At 40.5% G+C, this 12,383-nt stretch overlaps 1 protein-coding gene across 2 annotated transcripts in view; it reads right to left on the minus strand.

The window, feature by feature from the left end:
• il1rapl2 (interleukin 1 receptor accessory protein-like 2) overlaps window positions 1-12,383 on the minus strand; it is a 1,302,096-nt gene that overhangs the window by 1,185,093 nt on the left and 104,620 nt on the right. The window lies entirely within an intron of this gene.

The raw sequence follows: 12,383 nt of genomic DNA on the forward strand, positions 1-12,383 counted from the left end.
ATAAGGTACTTGAAGAGTATAGAAAATACTAAAGAAGGAAATCAGGAAGGCAAAAAGAAGACATGAAGTTGCTTTGGCAGATAATGTGAAGATAAACTTGAAGGGTTTCTAAAAGTATATTAAGAGTAAAAGGATATTAAGGGACAAAATTGGTCCCCTAGAAGATAAAAGTGGTTGTCTGTGTGGCACCTCACAAGATGGGGAGATCTTAAACAGTTTTTTTGCATCAGTATTTACTCAGGAAACTGGCAAAGCGTATATGGAAGGAAGGGAAACAAGCAGCAGTGTCATGGATCATATAGAAATTAAATAGGAGGTGCTTGCTGCCTTACAGCGAATAAAGGCAGATAAATCCCTAAGGCCTGACATGATATTTCCTCGGACCTTGAGAGAGACTAGTGTAGAAATTGCAGGGGCCCTGGCAGAAATATTTAAAATGACCTTAGCCACAGGTATGGTGCTGGAGGATTGGAGGGTAGCTCATGTTACGTTGTTTAAAAAAGGCTCCAAAAGTAAACCAGGTAATTACAAGCCTGTGAGCCTGACATCAGTAGTAGGTAAGTTATTGGAAGGTGTTCTAAGAGATCGGAGTTACAAGTATTTGGACAGCCAAGGGCAGATTAAGGATAGTCAGCATAGCTTTGTGCGTGGTAGATCGTGTTTAACGAATCTTGTAGAGTTTTTCGAGGAGGTTACCAAGAAAGCGGACGAAGGAAAGGCTGTGGATGTTGTCTACGTGGACTTTAGTAAGGTCTTTGACAAGGTCCCACATGGGAGGTTAGTTCAGAAGGTTCAGACACTAGGTATCCATGGAGAGGTTGTAAACTGGATTCGAAATTGGCTGTGTGGGAGAAGACAGTGGTAGTGTCTGATTTCTTATCAGACTGGAGGCCTGTGACTAGTGGTGTGCCTCACGGATCTGTGCTGGGACCATTGTTGTTTATTGTCTATGTCAATGATCTAGATAATAATGTGGTAAATAGGATCAGCATGTTTGCTGATGACACTAAGATTGGAGGCACTGTGGACAGTGAGGAAGGCTTTCAAAGCTTACAGAGGGGTCTAGACCAACTGAGAAAATGGTAGATGGAATTTAATGCAGACAAGTGTGAGGTGTTGCATTTTGGAAGAACACTGGGGAGTGCGGAGGAACAAAGATCTGGGAGTTCAGATGCATAATTCCCTGAAAGTGGCGTCACAGGTAGACAGGGTTGTAAAGAAGGCTTTTGGCATTCTGGCATTCATAAATCAAAGTATTGGGTACAGGAGTCAGAATGTTGTGGGGAGGTTGTATAAGATATTGGTGAGGCCAAATTTTGAGTATTGTGTACAGTTCTGATCACCAAACTATAGGAAGGATATCAGTAAGATTGAAAGAGTGCAGAGAAGATTTACTAGGATGTTGCTGGGTCTTCAGGAGTTAAGTTACAGGGAAAGATTGAACAGGTTAGGACTTTATTCCTTAGACCGTAGAAGAATGAGGGGGGATTTGATAGAGGTTTACAAAATTGAGGGGTATAGACAGTAAATGTGTGTAGGCTCTTTCCACTTAGATTAGGAGAAATAAATACGAGAGGACATGGCTTTAGGGTGAAAGGGGAAAGGTTTAGGGGGAACTTCTTCACTCAGTGGTGGGAGTGTGGAACGAGCTGCCATCTGACATGGTAAATGCGGGCTCACTCTAAGTTTTAAGAATAAATTGGATAGGTACATGGATGGGAGAGGTCTGGAGGGTTATGGACTGGATGCAGGTCAATGGGACTAGCGGAATAATGTTTTGGCACAGACTAGAGGGGCCAAATGGCCTGTTTTCTGTGCTGTAGTTTTCTATGGTTCTATGATTACCGGTTTTATTAAAAATAAAATGCCTCACTTTGTTTTATTTGTGAAAACCTACAGACGCACAATACCACCTCATTAGTCAAGAAGACACAACACATCTACACTTCTGAGAAGTGAGGCATGCAAGGCTTATTAAAAACTTGCTGCAGGGGTGTCCTGTCTGTCTGCATTATTGTGTGTAATGGAAGCAGCAGGGCCTCACACTGCAAGACCCTGCAGAGAATAGAAAAAAAAAACTACTGAGAGGATCAGTATCTCCTTCTCCCCATTTGTGACGTTTACCGTAAGCATTGTCAATGAAAGGCCCAAATCATTCTTGAAGATCCCTACTACCCATCCGAAAATCTTTCACACAATACCATCAGGAAGGAGATACAGGAGCATCAGGACTACGACTGCCAGACTGGGTATCAGGCTGTGAGACTGACAAATACCCTGTCACCACTGAATTCTTGTCACTGGGACAGAGAGCTATTTACCTATTCTGCACACTATATACATTTTTTTCAGATTTAGATTTTTATTTAGATTATGAGAACACTCGGTCCTTGTTTATTGTCATTTAGAAATGCATGCATGCATTCAGAAATGATACAATATTCCTCCAGAGTGATATCACAGAAAAACAGGACATACCAAAGACTAGCACTGACAGAACCACATAATTATAACATATAGTTACAGCAGTGCAAAGCAATACCGTAATTTGATGAAGAACTGACCATGGGTACGGTTTAAAAAAAAGTTTCAAAATCCCGAGTCGATCAACTCCCAAGTCCCTGACAGCAGGCGGCAAAGGGAGAAACTCCCTGCCATAAACCTCAAGGCACCGACAACTGCTGATGCATTGGAAGCACCCGACCACAGCTGACACTGAGTCCATCCGTCCGAAAACTTCGAGCCTCTGACTAGCCTCTCCGATACAGCCTCCTGAGCTCCATCCTCTGCCGGGCGCCTTTGACCTCGTCCCGGCCGCCAAATCAAGCAAAGCTGTGGATTTGGGCCTTCTCTGGAGATTCCGGACCACACAGTAACAGCTGCAGTGAAACAGGCATTTCAGAAGTTTCTCCAGATGTTCCTCCATACTCTCACGACTGTCTCCATCAAATGAGAATTGTGCACGGTCCCCTACCAGACAAAAAACAGACATCACCACCGAAGTGGCCGCCATCTTCTCCTCCAGTAACTCCATTTTGAGTAATATTTCACTACCTTACTTATGGAAATATTTTATTTTAAGAGCTGGGTGTGACATGTGTATTGTGGGTGTACCATTGTTTAGTTTGCTTGTACATACCTATAGTCAGATGAAAATAAACTGGACTTGGCTTGTTTGATCTTATTTATAAAGCCATTTTAATGTTCTGAAAATTTCTTAATCTTTCAATTTCAAAATATTTCGAATAGCAAACCTGTAGAGCACTATGTGAGTTTAGTGACTACACTCTGCTCTCTCCACGCAGGCATTTAGTTTAGGGGCTGCAAGAGTCCCGACAAAGCGTCTCAACTGCAACATCGACTGTTTACTCTTTTCCATCCATGCTGCCTGGCCTGCTGAGTTCCTCTAGCATTTTGTGTGTGTGTGTGTGTGTGTGTGTGTGTGTGTGTGTGTTGCTTAGATGCTTAGTGTAGATTGATTAGGTTGCTCAAAGAATTCTTAATGTACTGGACTGATAACCAGACTTTTCGTCATTATCTTAAATCGTTCTCTTGTTATTGCAAATCTTTCTCTTTTTAACTCAAGTCTGTTAGTAATTAGGCACGATCATGTTTGTGTTTTACCTTAAACCACAGAATATTCAAGTGCAGACAAGGGATTTATTAACTTAATTCAATCCCTTTAATATCCCCAGAGTACTTTTTAACTGCATCTGCAGAGCTTTGTACATTATTTATCAAAGAGGAGAAATGTATCTTAAGTTTGAATAAAATCAATTACTTTTCTGATTAAGGTATTGATACACTGCATTTTTACAAGGTGTGCAGCAAGAAAATGAGCTAAAGCTTAATCATGTTGATCTATTGAAAGAAATGTTTTACAGATCATTTGATCATTCTGAGGATTATAATTACCACAGAAAGGGATTCCATTTCTGCAAAGTACACTCAGTAGCTACTTTATTAGACACGGCTTTTAGATACACCAACATCTTCCATTGCCAGTCCACCTCATGGTTTGCATTCAGAGATGATGCTCTTCTGCACACCACTTATGATGTAACATGTCTGAGTTACTGTCACCTTCCTATCTGTTTGGGTCAGTCTGGCCATTATTCAGCGATCTCTCTCATTAACAAGGTGTTTTGCCTACAGAAAAGTCACACACTGGATTTTTTTTTTCTTTTTTGCACCATTCGCTATGTGCTCTAGAGACTGTTATGTGTGAAAATCCCAGGAGTTTCTAATTTACCCAAACCACCTAGCACCAACTATCATTTCCTGGTCAAAGTCATTTAGATCATATTTCTTCTCCATTCTGATGTTTGGTCTGAACATCAACTGAACCTCTTTACCATATTGTGGTAAACTATATATATATATATAATATAGTAACTGGGTTACCTGTTTGGACACGCCCCTCTACTGTCTGCTCCTGTGGCTCCTCCCACAGACCCCTGAATAAAGGCGATTGTGCCACTGCTCCTCCTCTTCGGCCAGGGCAGATACTCAACATGGTCAAGGTCACATTTTACTGCTAATAAAAGCCTTTCAGTATTTACTCTACTTCCAGTCTTTTGCAGTAATTGACAGTGCATCACATGTCTGAATGCATTAATGAATTGGGTTGCTTCCACATGATTAGCTGATTAGATATTTGCCTTAATGAGCAGGTGTACAAGTGTAATTCTGTGTGTGTGAATGTACATTGGTTGCGCCTATATTCCTATCATTAATTTCCCTTCAATTTACACAATTGCCTTTGGTGAATGATGTTATCAATAGTTGGCCAACAATTATTCTGCTCATGTTGTTAAACTGCTGCAGAATGGATTTCTCCACATCTGAATCATTCCAGCCTGATAATACACAACAGTAAATAACTAGGGTGTTTCTCTTTGAAGTGAAGGAGGATGAGAGGTGACTTGATGTCGGAGTACAAGATGATAAGAGGCATTGATCAAATAAGCAGCCAGAAACTCTTCAGTCCCAGAGTGAAGGTGACTGATACAAAAGGTTTTAATTTTAAGGTGATTGGAAAAACTTTTAGGGGGAATGTCGGAGGTTATTTCATTTGGGAATCCAACCGACTATCAAAGAGCTTCCACAGATTAGACAGAGAAATACATCTTTAAGTATGCAAACTTGATTGTTGTGTGTGTGTGTGTGTGTGTGTGTGTGTGTGTGTGTGTGTGTGTGGTGTGTGTGTGTGTGTGTGTGTGTGTGTGTGTGTGTGTGCGCGCGCACACGCGCGCAGATACATTAAGAACATTTAAGAAACTCTTAGATAGGCAACAATGATAGGAAAAGAGAGGGCCGGGTAGGAGGGGAGGGTTAGATTGATCTTGAAGCAGGTTATGCCAGCACAACATTATGAGCCACAAGGTGAGTACTCTGTTATAACATTCTATGTTCTAATTCAATCATGTTGTTTCAGAGAATTACTAGTTGAAATAAATGGGACCAGGGTAATTGCAGTAATGGTATATTTCCATGCATTCAGAAGCACTGCAAAGTTCATGTTGGTATATTATCACATTTTATTTGGCCTTCTTCATGACAAGCAGTTTGCTCAATACGATTTGGATACTCATGCCAATAAGAGTGACTGCTGGCTCTTGATGTGCATGCTTTTGAGAGAATTCAATTTCTTCCAGTATTAGCATAAACAAAATCAAGTATGGTAAAGCTTAAAGTGCAAAATACATAGCAGAGTTTCTGTGAAAGATTGGCCTAATGGGGTGGCAGGGTGGAGATATATCTCTACCACAGCAGATGTAAAGGACATCTTCCCTCCAGTAGCCTGAAGGTCACCCTTGGGCAAGCTGTAGCACCTACTTAGCCCCCGATCAGGGTCATGTGAGGCCACGGGAGCAGGTGGTGGATGTCTGCACGAGCGGACGGTGCATATTGCAAGCCCTGGTCTGAGAGCAAACACCAGCTGGACAATCTCTGAAGAGTATTGATAATGGTTGGGATCATCCCTCTTGTAAAGACACTGCCCAGAAGAAGGCAATGGCCAAGGGTGGTGCTAGATGGTGCTATAGCCCTAGCAGAAATTGCAATAGCACCAGCGTAGCACCACCAAGAAATTAACTGAAATTTCACATACAAATTGCAGCTGCTTTGCTTTCTCTGTATAGTTTTGAATACAGCTTATTTCTCCAGCTGATCTGGTGAAACAGCGCCCTCCAATTACCATAGCACCCACACAGCAATAAAGTTATAAACTTTGTCAGATCCACTCTACACTTCTACTTATTCGTTCGTTATCAATGTCTTGCCGTTGCTGTCCTCAGATCAGTTAAGCTGATCTAAGATCACTTAAGGTGGTGATGTCACTCACTCTCATTCACAGGAGAGATTGATAGTATACATCTTGGCGCAGATCCATGGTCTCGCGAGACTAACAGATGCCCCACACACACACACACACATTGTGCTTTTACAAGCTAGCATCAGCCTGTTACGTGCATTATTTTGGCGGTGCGAAAAATGGATTGATTTTTAGTGAGAAAACGACCTCGTCCAGAAGAATCAATGGCGTTTCAGCCTGAGCTTGTCTTAGTTGAAAATGACATGCAGAAAGAAGTAAGTGGGGATGAGGACGACAGCAGTTCATCGAAGGAGTGTGAGGGCGAAGTAGAGGAACAAGAAATGGAGCGGGATTCGGAAGATAACGTGGATGAAGCTGCTCTTAGTGCTACTGGGAATACTGTTAACGATGTTAGCCAGCAACCTGAGGAAGGACCCCATCGGCCAGCATTGAAAAAGTACCCTTCGCTGCTCGCAACAGTTTGGCAATCAACAAAGGAGTTTTATTCGTGGCTGGTTTGGCTGACTGGAATATTTGATCACGAAAGATACTGTGTTCTGCTTCGCATGCAGGCATTTCCTGTGTGGAGGACGTGGGTTCCATTCTGAGTCTACCTTCACTGTCACCGGCTACCGCAACTGGTGGAAAGCTACAACAGCTTTCAAAACCCACCATGTAAGTGCAGCCCATAAGTTTGCTATGGAGGCATGGACCGAATTCAGATTGAGAAAACAAGACGGTTCAAGATTGGGAAATATGCTTGACAAAGGACATGCAAAGATTGTCCAAGAAAATTGTGAGTATATGAGAGCAGTGGTTGAGTCTCCAGCAAGGACAGACAGTGAATGACACAGTGGAATTTCTAGCTCTAATGAGACCCTACCGCAATGCATTTATAAATTTATACAAACTAATCTGCATATCACTGACTCTACCTGTGACATCTGCCTCATGCAAACGGAGTTTCTCATGCCTCAGACACCTCAAAAACTACCTAAGGAATAGCAGCGGCAATGCTCAGAACAGCAACTTGGCTCTGTTGGCCATAAACAGCCAGAGGACCAAAGCACTTGACATCCAGAAAATCATTGATGCTTTCACCAACAATCACAACAACAGACGGATTGTGCTTTTCTGAAAACATGAATGGTGAGTGCAGTTGATTTTTTTAAAGATTTGGGCCAAGACTAATGCTAATTATTTTGTGGAACAATCTATGTTCCGTGCCTATTCTGGTATCTGTCCCCCACTTTTCCTTCGCTACATCGACGACTGCATTGGCGCTGCTTCCTGCACGCATGCAGAGCTCGTTGATTTTATTAACTTTCACCCTGCACTCAAGTTTACCTGGTCCATTTCCGACACCTCCCTCCCCTTCCTAGATCTTTCTGTCTCTGTCGCTGGAGACAGCTTATCCACTGATGTCTACTATAAGCCTACTGACTCTCACAGCTATCTGGACTATTCCCCTTCTCACCCTGTCTCTTGCAAAAACGCCATCCCCTTCTCGCAATTCCTCCGTCTCCGCCACATCTGCTCTCAGGATGAGGCTTTTCATTCTAGGACGAGGGAGATGTCTTCCTTTTTTAAAGAAAGGGGCTTCCCTTCCTCCACTATCAACTCTGCTCTTAAACGCATCTCCCCCATTTCACGTACATCTGCTCTCACTCCATCCTCCCGCCACCCCACTAGGAATAGGGTTCCCCTGGTCCTCACCTACCACCCCACCAGCCTCCGGGTCCAACATATTATTCTCCGTAACTTCCGCCACCTCCAACGGGATCCCACCACTAAGCACATCTTTCCCTCCCCCCCCCTGCATTCCGCAGGGATCGCTCCCTACGCGACTCCCTTGTCCATTCATCCCCCCCATCCCTTATTTTGTGGTGGATACCCCATAGTCCTTACGTTTCCTGCAAATCCTCAACTATTACATTTACTGCTATTAAGCCTACTGGTTTTGGTTAGACTTCCAAGCAGTGAATCTGTTGATTTTTGTTTTAAATTCAATAGCCAAATTAATTGAGTTATTGCATGTTCAGAGTATGATTTGTCCAACTCCTAGTAAAGCCTTGCATCTATTGTTTGCCTTATTTGACTTTAATAACGGAGTATCTTTTGGCATTTTCTGTCCATGTAATGCGAAAAGCAGTGGACATTGTGGGTTAGCGTTGTGTTTTTCAGTTGAAAAGCACGAATTTGACTCTGATTGTGGGATTGGCGCATGATTCACATTGTGCACTGTGGGTCGGATGCTCCGTCGGTTTGTCTGTTTATGCTCTGTGTAGCCCTGGTTGTCTTCGATGCTGTTGACACTGTCACAGTTCACTTCTATATTAGATTTATCAATTGCTGTTGCTTGTGAATCAACACAGGCGTTTATAGTAGGCACATAATGCTTGAAGCTGACTTCTGAACGTCACACGTCTGGCCTTGCGAATACATATTACCATAGGATACATCCCTCAGCACCATCACTGAATAATTCAGCCCCACTATAGCACCAGCAAGAAAAAAACTCTGGCGCCGCCACCGGCAATGGCAAACCACTTCAGTCAAAAAATTTGCCAGAAACTATCATGGTCAAAGACCATGATCATCCACATCATACAATACAATGATTGGCCTCATATCAAAAAGCATCCTCTGACAAGTAGTCACAGCCACCCAAGGCCCACACCCATAAGACAAATAAATCAACCGTAGCACATTTCAGCTAATTATGATGTTTGCAAATATTTAAAATAGATCAAAACCAAGCCGATTCTTTTCTTAAGTGTTGTAGAGAAATCATTATAATTCAAATAAGGTTTAAAAAATACCAAGGACCGACAACTGTTGAACAAACTAAGAAAATATCTGTGTATACTGTTAAGAAATTATTTTCAGTAATTAAAATCTGCATATTCTTGACAGATGGATAATACTGTAATTTAAAATACTTATTATTTTGTGATAAACTCATTCCTGGGCGCTTTAATCAAATTGTGACAAGCTGCCTCTCTTAAAAATACAAACAAACATTTTAACATGGATGCTGTGTAACAGATGTTTTAATACACTGCAATTTTTCTAAAAGTTTGAAATATTGAACTGTCAAGGCAGATTTTCTTGATAATGCAACTCAATATGTATATATCACATTTGAAAAGCATGGGCCTATTGAGAAAAGTCAGCCTGTCTCCCAAATTTGAGTGAAATTTTTTCCTGAGGAGATGACAGAAAAATGATTGATGAGGGTAAGGGAGTGGATGCTGTCTACATAGACTTCAGTAAAGCATTTGATAAGGTCTCTCCTGGTTAACTGGTTTGGAAGATTAAGACAAATGGGACTCATAGGCTGGTGAGAAATTGGATACAGAATTGACATTGTCTTAAGTGACAGAGGTAGTGGTAGAGGGGTACTCTTCCAACTGGAGATTTATGACTAGTTGCTTTTCACAAGGATTACTCCTGGGACCTCTGCTCATGTAATATACAGTACTGTCCAAAAGTCTTGTATGTATGTACCCCAGACTTTTGCAAGTACTGTATATTTAGAAATGAAAATGTAGGCGATCTAATTAGTAAGTTTGTAGATGATGTGAAAATTGGTAGAGTTCTACTTAGAGAGGAAAGCTGCCAAAAGATACATTACAATACAAATCAGTTGGAAACTTCGAGTGGAGAAATTACAGATGGAATTTAATCCAGACAAGTATGAGGTGACGCATTTTAGGAAGTCAAACACAAGGAAAATTTATACAGCAAATGGCAAGAACCTTAGGAACATTGGGGTGCCAGTCTATAACTGTGAAAATGGTAACATGAGTGGATAGGGTGGTAAAGTAGATGTCTGGTATGCTTGCCTTCAGCAGTTAGGGCTTAAGTAATCATAGTTGAAAAACTATTTTGTAATGGTATAAAACTTTGGTTATGCCACATTATGTGTAGTTCTGGTTGATTAAATTGAGGAATGACGTGGAGGGCTTGGAGAGGGTGCAGAAGTGTTTCACCAGGATATTAAATGGATTGGCATGGTATTAGCTATTACAAGAGGTTTGACAAGTGTGTGTTGTTTTCTCTGGAATATCAGAGTAACAATATATAAAATTATGAGAGGCACACTTGATGTAGATGGACAGAAACCATTTTCAGAGTGGAAATGAGGTCTTAGGCTTCAGATGAGAAGGGAGAAAGTTTCAAGAAGGTTTATGAGGCAGGATTTCTTTTTTTAAATACAGAGGAGTAGGTGCCTGGAATGCACTGCCATGGCAGATACTTGAAGCAGATACAACAAAATTTAAGAAGCACTTGGGCAGACATATGAACAGCCACACAACTGAGAGCTATAGACCATGTGCAGAGAGATGATATTATGATTGGCATAGACACTGTGGCAGAAAGGCCTTTTCCTGTAACGTATTCTTCTCTGATTTTTATATAATTTCATTAAAGTAAAAATACATATTATTGTTAACAAAAAATGGACATGGACATACTTGTGTAATGGAAGAACAGAATCTAGTTAACATATAGTTAACAGAAAAAAGTAAGCAACTGAAAGGGTAAAACTCCCTCTGTATTTGCACAGAACAAGGAAACTTAGGGTTTGTTATTTTGGTTGAGAATGTGCCTGATTTTAACATCTTGTAAACTGACTAAGAGCAATGGGACAAGGACAGCTTAAAGCTGTTCAAAATCTGCTTTGCTTCCTATCGATTGTTATGGAAACACCTCTCTTACTGATTATAGCAAACAGTCAATAGTGCTTGACAGAGTCAGGGATAATTGAATGATGCATCAATAGACAAGGACTTATAAAACTATTGAGACTAATACAGCTTTCAAGACTAAACACAGAAGATTTGATAGGTATAATCATTTTAATCCAAAGTTGATCAAACAAGATTAGCAGGTCATAAATTACTAATGCTTATAAGATAGACCCAGTTGAACTAAATATCAGATTATAAGAGGTCAAGAAATGGTAAAACCTTAATATAGTGTGTTCTTTATTCTTGCGACATATAGAAATATACTAGATTTTGGTTAATTGGGACACATCAGGACTAGTACATTTTGACCCAATTAAGTGGCTGCCACAGTTAGTTGAAGTTTCATGAAATAGTTAAAAAGGTATAAAAAAGACAAACTACCATTTAACTGAGTAACAAAATATGTATATAAATGAAATACAGAAAGTAATAGATCACTACTACAATACTGTAAAGTTTTGTATTAGTTCCTAATAGTTATTGACGGAGGAAATCATCCAATGTACGCTGCCGTGTTTTTTTGATTTACTGTAAATGAACAAAATCAGGGCAGACACCTAGTGCAGATAATGGACTAACTTCAAATAATGCTTTCAATGATTGTATCCTCCAAATCTTCATTTTCATTGTGACATTTTAGATGATATTCTAACTTCAAATTCTTCATAGGTCCTAATTTGTTAGAGTAGCAAAATCACTTTTCTTTCACTCCTATCCATTTCTGGCATCTCCAAGCCTGCATACTTGAAACTGCAGTGAGCAAAACAGTTCTGAATTATTTTTCTGCTTATTTCTCACTAACTATTAGTGATAAATTCACTGCTTTTAAAACACAAACATATACACCATTTATAAACTGCTTGCTTTAAGCATGGTGCAGTGTCTAATAGCCACACAAGCACATCAAACTGACGCTAGTTAGAAACTCTTCGGCAACTCTTCGGCATAGTACCCAAAAGAATCCCAGCTATTAGTTTTATTAGCTTTTGCTCTTTAAGAGTTGTCCAAAATAAGCAGCTGCCCCGATTAAACGATGGTCCAGTTAACCTGAATCCATTGTATAGTCATGGCCACTGTATTCCATATTTGCATAAATGTTAACAAACAGTTTCAGGCTATTTAGCCCATCTGATCTACACTATAGCTTTTATTTCACAAAAGCTGTCCCCCACTACATCAGTATTATCTTCCTAATACAAAGCACCAGTGATTATTTTAGTTAGGAAAAAGTAAGATTTCTACACAATAAGAAGTTATTACAACAGTCAAAAGAAGATCCTGAGTCTCCATTTTTTTCCTTGGAATTGAGA

This window comes from Mobula hypostoma, chromosome 10 (genome assembly GCF_963921235.1).
Source record: "Mobula hypostoma chromosome 10, sMobHyp1.1, whole genome shotgun sequence".
Lineage (NCBI taxonomy): Eukaryota > Metazoa > Chordata > Chondrichthyes > Myliobatiformes > Myliobatidae > Mobula > Mobula hypostoma.